The following is a 12597-nucleotide window of genomic DNA, read 5'->3' on the forward strand; positions in this document are numbered from 1 at the left end:
AACACCAAGCGCAGTAATCTTGTCCATTTGCATCGCACTGACGAGCGAGACGCGGCGCTTCTGACAGGAGCTGCCATTCTGTCACTTGACTGCAATGCACAAGTGTTAAAAATATTATCACTGTAAAAAACACACAATTTATAGTCCACTTATCTGCAAGATACCTGGAAATAAGCACTTGTTAAATACTGTCACACTGTGCACTAATGAGACTTGTTATAAAAAAAACACTGAGCTAAGTAAATTGTGTGACTGTACACTGCAGTAACACCCCAATTATGACTTGTAGAGTATCCGTCTGTGGGTACAGTCCGCGGGGGAACCACTGAACAGCTCAAACGTGCAGCACGCAGTCATTGGCCTTTAATTAACATCCAACAGTCATCCCACATCGATACAGAAACGTGTAAAATGCACAACCGTTACTGTCTGTTTAAATAGCAAAGCTTTCCACCTCCACCAAGGCAATGTGGATTCCAAACTACTGGAAAAAAGGTCACTACGTTGACACTTTTTTTTGCTCAAGGGGTTAATATTCAGTTTTGTGGAGACGCACTGTTCCCCTGGAGGCTGCAACATCACATGGCTCCCGCTGACTGAGCCATTTTAGAAGCTTATAAGAGTAAATGAGCGTGGGGAAAACTATTATTTAGTGATGGAACGTTATTAGTACTTTAAGTGTTTATGTTGTCGCGCTGCACCTCCGGTTGAGAGTCTCAGGATTGTGTGTATCAGGGTTGTGTGCACTGGCATGGTCAGATTAACATCCCTCTCGGTGCAAATGGACCTTTGATGTTGCAGGACTAAATTTAGCAACATTATGGTGGGGACTTCTCATGGGTGACACTGGGAAAAAGCAACGAGCCACAATGTCTGCTAATTTTTGCACACAGCTTTTTTTAAATGGACATTATAGTGTTTCGTGTTTAATGTGAAAGGACATTAATGGTCAAAAAGTGTGTTTGTTTTTGAAACAATCTAACGGTTTGAGGCAATAGTCCTTGAAAGCTTAAAAAATGCCATTGAGTTTCCCGCTCCTGACATTTTCTGAATGCAGCGCTGTGATGAAAATACAAACATTATGAATAAAAAATGAACATGCCGCGGCTGCTGTTATTGTGTAAATGTCATGCTTCTGAGCTCATCAAAAATCCCTTTGCAGTCGATTGCATCAAATTTGTCTTTTGTTGTTGTTTTAAAGGTTTTCTTATTCAATTGTTTTCATCCCAAAGATGCTATGGTATTTGTCCAAAGACTTCATTGTTCTGAATACATGTTGAAATGCGCTTTCTCCTTTCTTCCCAACAAAGTACATTGATAGATACGGTTAAAACTACAAAGGAAATAAGCCACATATCTAAGCTGAAATTGAATCAACACTGTGTGAGTCAAGTGCAGGGTTCATATTTATGCCTGCCCATTAAGATATGAGAGGAGTTTTGTCAATACGAGTTTTTTGTTTTGTTTATAAGAGTTCTTTTATTAAGAATCGTTTTTTGAAACTTCCTATACGTTATCTGTCCTTTCCCCCTGTATCTACTGCGTTGTAACACTGAAATTTCCCCATGTGTGGACAATAAAGGATTATCTTATCTTATCTTACAATTGACATGTTTCATCAATCATCATAAAACGTGAATGATTCCATTTTGGGCCCAATATTTATATGTACCTCTTATGTTCACTAGTAAGAAAATGTTACTTATTTTTCTCTCAGTATGTTGGTCAGATAATTAACATGCAGTATCTACGAGTCATTATATATAGATGATAACAAAGTACTGCAGTATTTGTTCGCACTATTGCAACTTTATTTACAATGTGGTTCATTTAAAAATGGGTATACTGGGAATTAGGGTTATTGTGGCATATTGCACTTCCAAATGTGTTATTGTGGCAGACAAATACTAAAAGAAATAGAAGAACAACTGTAATAAATGTAAGTATTGTGAGTTGAAGAACTTACAGCATGCCATCAGTACCAGTTACACAAGCCTAAAGGCACTAGCAACACCTTCAATAGTTTCATATAGGAGAAATATATATTAGCGTACACATCTCCAGGAAATGTGTATGGTAATGAAACTCCTTACTTAATGCATGACCTCTGCCAGCACTTTCCCAGTGACAAAAAGCTCAGTGGAAACACTATGGGCCCAGCTGTGAGTGGCTTCAATAACTGTAGGCAATGGGAAAACACTCAAAAGGGACATTGAGGGACTCATTGAAAATAATGAAAAATAAAAAGCAGAACCATTGGCCTCCTTTTTTAAAAGCAGAAAAACTGAAGATTTCTACCAAGAGAATTTCCCGAGGCGTCCGGCTGAGATTGTGTGAGGATTTGTGACAGAGTCAAAGCATGTGCAAAAACCCTGAGGAAATGATTAAAGCACGACCATTTAATCCCCATTAAGTGATGTAGCCGAGTGTGGAGAATGTATCCACTTTCTCTGTCTAAAATGCATTCGTTATCTTAAAAGGTATAGCAGTACAAGACTGAACGCAGACAGTGTGCTTCCACGTTGAGACATGTTGTAGGTGTACTTTTCAAGTTGGAAAATGTATTTAATTTGGAGGAATATTGGGCCATGTGAGTTATGTTCCCAGTATTTCTGCTGTTTTGGTCCGATGTTTTGTAAAAGATGACACCGCTGTTTGTGTGTCACTCAGCACAGAGCAGCTGTCGCCAACCACAACACCATCTCATTTATATACAAATCATTAGGAATATACAAGTTTTACATATTTATACATCTTTGTTTTGGACAGGCTGCCGTTTCAAGAAAGTCTGCTCTTTACCCGTTTGTGTGTGACATGGACTGATTTAATTTAGTCATTTAAAACATGAGTAGGGCACTTCTGTTGGCTCTCTCAGTGAGGACTGTTAAACTTGTTATTTCATCCCATCAAACAAAATCATGTCTGACATAAACATATATAATATATCTAGATAAAGTCTGTACATGCACCAGCTTCTAGCAACAGTGGAGTCTTGAATGATAAATTGAATGTCACTATAATTAAAGGTAGATATGACTGTCATTTCCAGTCTTATTAGTGCTGCTTCATAGGGTTTGCTGTACTTACTGATTGATCATTGTTAATGTTATCCCTCTACAATAATCTATAATTTTAAATTAGTAGATTATTCACTACGAAAAACAGTTAAAGACATTGACAGCATTTCATCCCATAATGACTGTGTGTAACTAGCTTCATCTTAACATTAAATGGAGGGTCACATCGAGGCACAAGGCTGTGTGAAGTCCATATCACAAGGTTAACTGTGCAGTGATAAGGTGCTGCAGGTCACATGGCTCTCTTCAAACCAGCACTGCTCCTCTGTGAGTGGACAATTGCCCCAGGCCCATTGTAAGCGGCAGGTTCTGGCCTTTTGTGTCCTAAAGCCACTGTTATGACAGGCCAAGAAAGTGTCAGCACGGCCTATTGTAGCTAGCCTAATCTAGCCATTAGCCAATTAGGAAGTGACGGGCAGCTCTAATGCCCTTGCATTAGAGGGATGGATTACTTTGCCATTCAGCGCCTGCCTGCCACCTCTGGCCAAATAGACTGATGGAGGACAGAGCCTGAACCAGCTCCAAAAGTTGCTTTCGGGGAACTTTGTGGCAATGTGCTTATTCACGATTTTCACTGAGGAATCAGGCAGGGTCTTAATCAGCTGTGATTACATTTCATTTAGGGCTAATTAAGTGCATTGAACTGGGATCAAAAAGGCCCTTTTACTGAAATAATCATGAACAATGATGTTTATTTACCGCCTCTACTCTGCATCTTAACTTCTGTGTCTCAGGTACAAACTACGTCTGCTTTTAGACCAAACGCCAGTGTTTTTCCTTTCTTCAAACTCATCTAATCAGATTTCAGACTCTTCAGAGTTCAGTCAAGTTCAGAAACTGACTGTGTAGCGTCCTGTCTTATTGACAGCCAGTAATGTGGGATAGATTGAAAAAGCTAAGCACTCAAGCACACTGGTGGAGCCTGTTGCCCCAGCGCCGCCCTCCCCTGGATTCCATTAATAGCAGTGCCCTCCAGGAGATGTGGGGTGCACCGCTCCAACACACACAGATATCGATGACTGCACCCGCTGAGCAAGGAGAGAGGAAGCAAGAGCACAAGGAAGTGCCAAGAGGAGATAAAGAGGTGGTGATAAAGCTGATACAGGTGAAACAAGTATTTTACACTTAGAGGGAATAGATCTATAGTCCCACGGACACATGCACGCAGCAAGTGATTGCTTCAACTTGAAAATAAGTCAGTACCGGCTGAGTCAAAGCAAAATGTGACTAACCGTGTAACAGCTGAAAAGTAGAGCTGCTCAGGCAGTACATTTACTTTTAACTACAATTAAATTACAACACAAACCAGAAAAGAATGATCATTGTTAAAGGTGCACGGTCTGTTGTTGTTGTTGTTGTTGTTTTATGGCGGTTGGCATCCAATTGTTGCATTACCGCCAGACTTTATTCCTCAGACTTTTCGTAGTCCTCAGACTGTCGTAGTCCGCCACATGCATGCACGAGGATGTTACTAGATTACCTGAATGTTCCACACTATGGCATAAAGCTTATCTATCTCCATGGAGACAAGCAGCTGATGCCACCATGCAAGGTTAGATCTGTGATCACGTGCGCAGTAAAGATGTTTTTCTTGGTAATGTGAGCAATAAAAACACAACAATAATTGCAGGGAGGTTTAATGCCATACTGTGAAACATTCCAGGCAAAAAACATCTCCATGGAGGCAAGTGATTGACCTCCACAAAAATGTTAGATTGTGAAGCTTGAACTGATTACAAGATTTTACACTGTTTAACACACAACGGAGTTCCTCACAATTGCTTAAATCTTATCAGTCACACAATCGGTGCAACATCATTCTGATTTTCATGGCTGTTAATGGTAAGAAAACAGATGTAATCCTCGTGTTAGTATCAAACCACGCTATGCAGAAGGTGACTCGCTGAAGTGACTAGCATTGACACCGCTATGTGAGCCTCCTATGGAAATATTCATTCATTGAATGTGAATAGCCTGAGGACAGGTGGCAGCGCAACACACAGCAGCCAAACACTTAAGTGAGTGAGTAAGTACTGCTGAGTCGGTGACAGTGACAGATTGGCTGCCCGCTTTGCTCATATTGAAAACAGCAATCCATATTGATTAAGTGATGAATTAAACATGTTTAGGATGAGATTTGGGGAAGCTCCAAAATAAGCTGCCTTGAGTGTACCCGAAAGTAAAAGCACACATGATGCATAACAAGCGTCTACTATCTACACTAATAAAATATGTGCAATAAACTCCAGGCAAAATGTGACGGGTAGAAAAGGTTGCGACAAAAAGGGAAGAAAGTAGATGACGGAAAGAAACAACCAAGATTAAAAGGAAAGAACACATCAAACAATAAACGCATGATTTTCAATATATAGCTCACATTTAGTCATCTTTTTAATATGTTTGAATATTTTGTCCATAGCTCAAGCGTGTATAAAATCCCTTTCAACTCTTACTGATGGAAACGGTGGTCTGCATCCACCGCCAGATTCATTATTTTCCTTTGTCGATTCTTATTTCCAGCTATGTAACAACAAAACATCAACTGTGAAACCTATGCTCGGTTAATAAGAGTCAAACAAAGTAGTTCATATAAAAGAATAAATATATATACCCTGAAGCCACAAACCTTTACGAGGATGTCATGGCGATACGCATCTGTTAACATTGAGAACCCAGTCACATCCCCTTTATCCTTCCTGCTGTCTCTGGTGGCAAGCTGTGAATAGACCCTTTCATCAGATCTCCCAAAGCTCCCTGAAATTTCGTCTTGCTCTTCTAACAATTCACTTAAAGAACGCCTGTAGCTGTACAGTGCATCGAACTTCAACCGAAAGTCTAAGGACATAGGGTGTAAAAATTAAATCAAACATTTAAGAGGTGAGAAGAAGCACTGACAACGCTAAGAATAGCCAAGTAGGGTTGTCAAAGGTATTGAAAATCAGATACTAAAACTATAGCATCAAAACTAGATACTCAATTGAGAAAGAAGTATTGATACTGGGAAGAAAAACTCATTCAGAAACAGGACAGAATTTGACATTTCCTGAACAGTTTGAGAAAGCTCTTTAAGACCACGTGGTAACATAATGTACGAGTTATTATTTTCCAATGAAAATGACTTTTGGCAAAAAAAAAGGGTATCGCTTTATCAAATCAAACATCACGCCATCGAGTTGGACAATTACTATCATTGTTACTACCATTCAAGACTAAAAGAGAATGACCCATTTGTGATAAATGTTGTTAATGAGTGTAATCAACTTAACAGAAGCATTTTACACAAAAATCATTTGTTATGACCATTAAAACTGGCATAAAATTGTATTTTATTTTCTCTTTCTGAGTTTAAACTTAATGAATCAGGCTAAAGATTAGACATGAATAAATCCTTCTGTATAAGCCATCAAAACCTTGCTGAATTCAAAGATTGTAAAGTTTGATGTGAGTGGGTGCAACTTTAAGGGAGAAAAATGCATTATGAGAATAATTATGCCATTGAAATTTCAACGTCCTGTAAATATTTTCCTCATGAAAGCTTGTATGTTGAGACAGACCCTCCTTAAATTTTGTTTTGCCTGTAGTGTCTCACCTTAAATAATACCCAACACCTCTTCACTTTACTTTGACTTTACTCACAATACAGTATGTTATTATACTTCTGTGACTGTGGTGTCCATGCTCGCTGTACGTGTGTATACAATGATCAGTGATGTGGAGGCGCTGCTGCGTCAGCCTAATCCCCCTCAGTCAGGGCCACGCTTGTTCAGGCACATTACCCCCCAATGACACAATCTGTTTGTCAGGACGTCCTACAACCAAACGTTTTATTCATTTGCAGCACGCCACCATTAACCATGCGGCCCTAACCCTCCAGCTGGCTCTGCTACAACACAACAGGCCTGGGCGATTAAACTCAATATTTTTTTGGGAGTACCTTGATATAGACAATATGTTCACGGTGCATCAGGGTTGTGCAAAAATGTGCCTCAACCTCAATCAAAGCCAAGTCTTTTTTCACTTTTAGTATTGCTATGGAATCCTCCTTTCGAATACTGTAAAAAGGCACTTTGTACGCTTTAGCTGTTGAGTGTAACCTTGTTGGATAGAGTCAGGAACAGGCCCATGGGTCAGAGAGGAAAGAATAATCATTGCACTGCACTGTGGTGATCATCTCACAGCAGATACCTCGAGGAACTGTGACCCCAGAGGTTAAGCGTTTCCATTTGACCTTTCACCTCTGGTCCAATCATGCTGCGGCACCACTGTATCCACCACTGCAATGGTTCTGTTTCAGGGCAACCTTCAATGTGATGAATTATTCTGTAAAACAATCTCCACTGCAACACAATTGTTGTATTTGTATTATGTGAAGTTCCATCTTTCACTCTCTCTGGCTTTGGAATTAGAAGAAAAAGTACAATGAATGTGACCACCTGCAGCAAAGAAATATGAATAACTACTCAATATCAACAAAATATGATCACAATACACAAGGTTTTATTTGTATGTATATATGTATGTTAAAGGCATCTGTTAGTTCATAAAGGCAATGTTTTTTGCCCATACTATTTATTTTTGAGGCATGTAAAAAGGGGTGGAGCCTGAGAGCGCACGGCTAAAAAGCATCGGCCCGATTTGACCAAATTTTGGATTTCACTTTTAAGGCTCAGTGAAGACAACGAAGAGGTAAACCAAATACTATGTCTGTCAATAATACTGTTTTTAGCTGCATACAGCCTCCTCCGTGAGCGTTTCAACTGCTCTGGGCGTTAGCGATAGCATTAGCAACGTCAGCTTTGGAGGAATCTAGATTGACCGAGAAAACAATACAAAGTCAGATGCACCGTCATTTTGTCACTTGAATTGCAACGATCTATCACACTTCTACTGACACATATCGCACATACTCAAGCCGGTGCATCGATGCAAATCGGTCAATCTTCCCATCTCTAGCACACACAGACTTACCAGGAAGTGGATATTGTAAACATGAATTACGTCTGTGTATTGTTCTGAGTGATTGTGACTGTGTGTGGGGCGGCTAAAGTGGCACTGTTGCCCAAGACGAATACCCTCTCGGGGACAATAAAGTTCACCTTATACATCTGCTAAGTTTTCAATATCCGATACGGATATCTGGGGGAAACATTCAATATCATAGATGTCACCGATAACCAATACATCATCCCTAACTATTCCCAACTTAATTTAGCATACAACTTTTTTCACAATTACTTTTTTACGTTCTTATTTATTAGGATTACATTATGACCTGAATAATCACGATTATCGATTAACCGAAAAATCTTGACAGGCCTACATCTCTATGTGTCACTAACTCGACATAAGCAGTCTCCTTCTTATTGCTCTTCACTTTCTGTTTGATACAAGCCGTTGTTAATTTAGGAGCCAATTACTTGCGCTGCTCGAAGCCCCTCCCTCTTTCCTTTCTCCTCCTGATTGATTGGCCAATGGACTCTCGGAGAGTGCGGCAGATCAAATTCCACCTCCACAAATAATCCCCGGCCGCACCGTCTTTAATTGGATCCTTTTAACAGTGTTCACTATGGTCACTTTCAGCCGTGTAATTAGGTTCTTCCTTCTATGGAGTTTAATGGTGAAGGGCCTGCTGAGTCACGCAAGAGGTGAGAGAGCCCGAGAAGGCAGTTACTCCTCACGGAGCACCATTCTTCGTTTCACACCATGTCCAATCCAATTTCAGAGACAAGCTTTATAAAGATCAAAACAAAGTCAGTAAAAAAAAAAAGTCTTGGATCTATACTGTGTAACTCCAGGTATAACTCTGCATTTCACTGAATCACATGCAGTCCTGATGCTGCACTGACACATGTGCAGGAGAAAATCATCAAATTAAAGTCATGTAGGGATGGCACGATATCCAATGTTAAGTATTCATTACACGATTAATGAGACGCGAACAAACATCAGATACATCTTTAATTTTCTATTATTCCTATTGGCTAACATGTTACTATTCTAGACTACTAAAAAAAAAAAAAAAACTTTCTGAATGACAAAATAAAGTTAATATGACAAAAACAGCCAGATAAAAAGGTAAAAAGGTATTTTACATAGGTATATTTTTTGGACTAAAGCTTGAATTAAAAATATTAGTACTTTTTAAATAATCACTTGTTTTTAGTTCTTACAAATATATAGTGACCTGAATGAATAATGTTGACATCTCATTATCATCTACATTTCTATAATTTAGATACAGCTCCCTTTAAAGTTCGGATGTATATGCCTTAGAAAATAATTCAGTAGTAGGGTTATAATTGCTGTTGCTTTGTTTCATTTCTTGGTTATAATAACTCCTTATCTGTAAATACTTAAAAGTCCCATTTCTCCAACTCAAAGGATTTTTCAAATTGATTTTCTTTTATAATTTGGTTAAACAAATGCATTTTGTTTGTTTTCCAGGCTTTAAATCTCAGATCTGTGCTGTTAGGTGAAAGAATGTGATTATGGGCTAACCAGTTTAAGATTTTAACATATTTGTCTGTTTGTATGTTTTGACCCAACTGTTTATTATCTGCCAGTAAAGCCCCGAACACACGGCATGACATTAAACTTAATATTCCTCCATTGAGCTTCATATTCTGGATCACACCAGAACAGCAACGCTCTGATTTGAAACTGATTTAAAAGTCATTTTTCAGACAACAAAAACCCGAACCTCCAATTTCTTTTGATCGTTGTAGAGTTTTGATGCATCAGAAGGGTTTTTGCCTGCAATAAAAATCCAGAGAGCGACTTATTTCATTCTTCAAACAGCCAGTTGGGGATGGAAATTGGGAGAGTTTGGAACAGATACAGAAATGTTCATAGTTTCAATCCTTTGACTTAGACGTTTGGGATAACAGTCCAATTTTCAAGGTCTTTCTTGATCATCTTTATGGAGAACTACACCTAAATATTTAAGAGATTCTGTTTGATATTTAAATGAATAAGTCTTTCTAAAAAGTCAAGTCAGGATGAAATAATTCAGTTTGCATCCAAACATTATACCAATAGAATTGACGATTATTGAAATAATTGATTAGTTGCGATTAATCAATTGTTACTGGACAATTTGACTCAAAAGTCCCACCTCATAAAGCTTCATGTTGGGGTGGGGGGAGAAACAATTGCCCTGGAGCAGAAACTCCTGGGACAAATGCAAATGATGGGATTTTCAGGAATGATTAATTTCCTCCACTTGTGAGGCGATTAGGACGAGTCAATCACATGAATAATATATGTATAAGTCTTCTATCAGGAGGCAGAGGCTCCACAGCAGGAGTGAAAGGATGATGGGAGAACTGTAAGCTGCTTAATACTAATAAATACAAAAAGACACCCCCCCGGGGATCAGCGGAGGCTTCCACATAGACGGGGATAAAAATGACTCCAGATTGGGTCTTGACAGGAGATGGATGGCTGACTCAGTTGTCCAGGTGACGAAGGACTTTCACAGATTCTTGGTGACTGTTCTGACATTTCTCACCGCGGCAGCAGAAATGATTTGTTTATGCCCCGAAAGTCAATCACAAACGATGCTGCTCATGAAGACAGATTTTGTTGCCCTTAAAAGTGACCGGAGCCGAACCAGCGGGGCAGTCCATCACCGCGGCACAAGGTCGAGTGATTGGGCAGGTGAAGGCAAAGGAGGCAGACGCTGAAAGGCCCAGACGTTAGACTGGACGTGTGGGAATATGAGATGTTTAGAGTAGATGTTATCAAGTTGCACTCAAAACATGTAATTATACTATTAAAAACAGTCAAAAATCTCATTCCTCTGACAATCGGCAAAAAATCGTCATATTGTGTAATTCAGTCATTCTCTCTTTCATGTGCAAAATGTGTCTATAGATGGTTTGAGTATTGCACGATTGTGAATGGACAATAAAACTGACCACAAAATAAATATAACGTTATACTCCCTTGTTTTGGAAATTACACTAGATGTTTCTGTCTTTTTTCATTTATTTTTACAATACAATTCTTATTTTGCCTATTTCCAAAAGCAATAGGATCTATTTTTTTGATATATCTCCAACCTCTACATCTGTTGCTATAAAAACAAAATTGAGGTCATGCACCACAGGAATACGGTGGACAATAACAAACCATCACACATAAAATCAGTATGGGACGGTGTTCATAAGCTTCCTTTTAGGTTTATTATTGTGATGGAACATGGCATGAAAGCACTCTAAAATGCCTCCCAGGGTTCAAACTCAAGATACAAAACAGACACATTACCTGTGCCTGATTGAAAGGAATGACTGACCTTCCAAAAGTCATTATCAACTGCCAATTAGGACAGGAGTCAAATTGTTGCATTCTTGATTTTTATCGATCACTGTGCCAGTCCGTAAATTCAATTATCTTGTTCCATTCATTTACACGGAGTTCCAGTAATCTAAACCAGCAAAGATGGTCCTAAAGAGGTACATTCTTCATTCACAACTGACAAACTATAGTCAACTAAGGTGCAATGTAAGGGGACTTGAACTCACAACCTTTTCTTGTATACAGACCCCTTTAAATCAGCATGAATATCCTTATTTTTTAAGACGAATGAAGTGACTAAATGATAAACGTAAAGTAAGATGTATACAGTATAGTGGCGCACTCACCAAGCAGAAAACTCAACTTCCTATTTTGCACCGGGCCTAATCCTCTGAAATCATCACACATCATATATCCCAAGTATCTGCAAAGTTGACAGACGTTACATTGGGTGAATCAAAGCAGCAAATCGTCCATAAAAAGACATGCTTCTGTGTGTGCTTAGCTACTAATGACAATCCTTGCTTCCTACAATGCTTCTAGTTTTAAAGGACACGTAAGGTTACACCACAACAGCCATCGCACCATCTGGTTTAGGAATAATTATATGCATTTCATCATATAACATATGGAACATGTTGGTTTGCTATACACAAGTCAAGCATCTACTATGCAAAAGTTAAATACATTTTTGTTAAACAGTTTTTGAACCACTATGGCGGTTATTTAGAGTAGAACTGGGAAATAACAGTGGAGCATTCATTCTTCATTCTTATGTTAAGCCTTTTTCCTCTCGCACCTGTGTAGACCTGAAGCGTTAATCTGCCTCTTTGTGTTAGCTCTAATGACAGCTGAGTGGAGCGTGGGCACATGTTCAGGCCATTCACTGTACACTAGAGATCGGTCAAAGGAGAACAGAAGGGAAGAGAAAGGTCAACGTACAGGCCAGGAATATTAACAATAACAAGATGTAGTTTTGTGCTGCAGCGTTTAAACAATCAATCTCAGTATGAAGCCTGCACCAAAGGGGTTCAGCACAAAGACTGGACTAGCGGTAACACATACACTTTCTCTGGGCTTTCAGACGGAGAAGAAACTGTTCAAAACGAAGCGGAAATAAAGGTTCGCAATTTGGAAAATGCATTTTTTGGCATCTGAAATATTGTGTAAACGCCAAAAACAACTCTATTGGAATGATTTAATGAGGATAAAACCCTCCCTT

The 12597-nt window shown here is 39.1% G+C and overlaps 1 protein-coding gene across 2 annotated transcripts in view; it reads right to left on the reverse strand.

The window, feature by feature from the left end:
* magi2a (membrane associated guanylate kinase, WW and PDZ domain containing 2a) overlaps positions 1 to 12597 on the reverse strand; it is a 174445-nt gene that overhangs the window by 53639 nt on the left and 108209 nt on the right. The window lies entirely within an intron of this gene.

This window comes from Eucyclogobius newberryi, unplaced genomic scaffold (genome assembly GCF_026437365.1).
Source record: "Eucyclogobius newberryi isolate DKJ021-1_F unplaced genomic scaffold, fEucNew1.0.hap1 SCAF_2, whole genome shotgun sequence".
Taxonomy (NCBI): domain Eukaryota; kingdom Metazoa; phylum Chordata; class Actinopteri; order Gobiiformes; family Gobiidae; genus Eucyclogobius; species Eucyclogobius newberryi.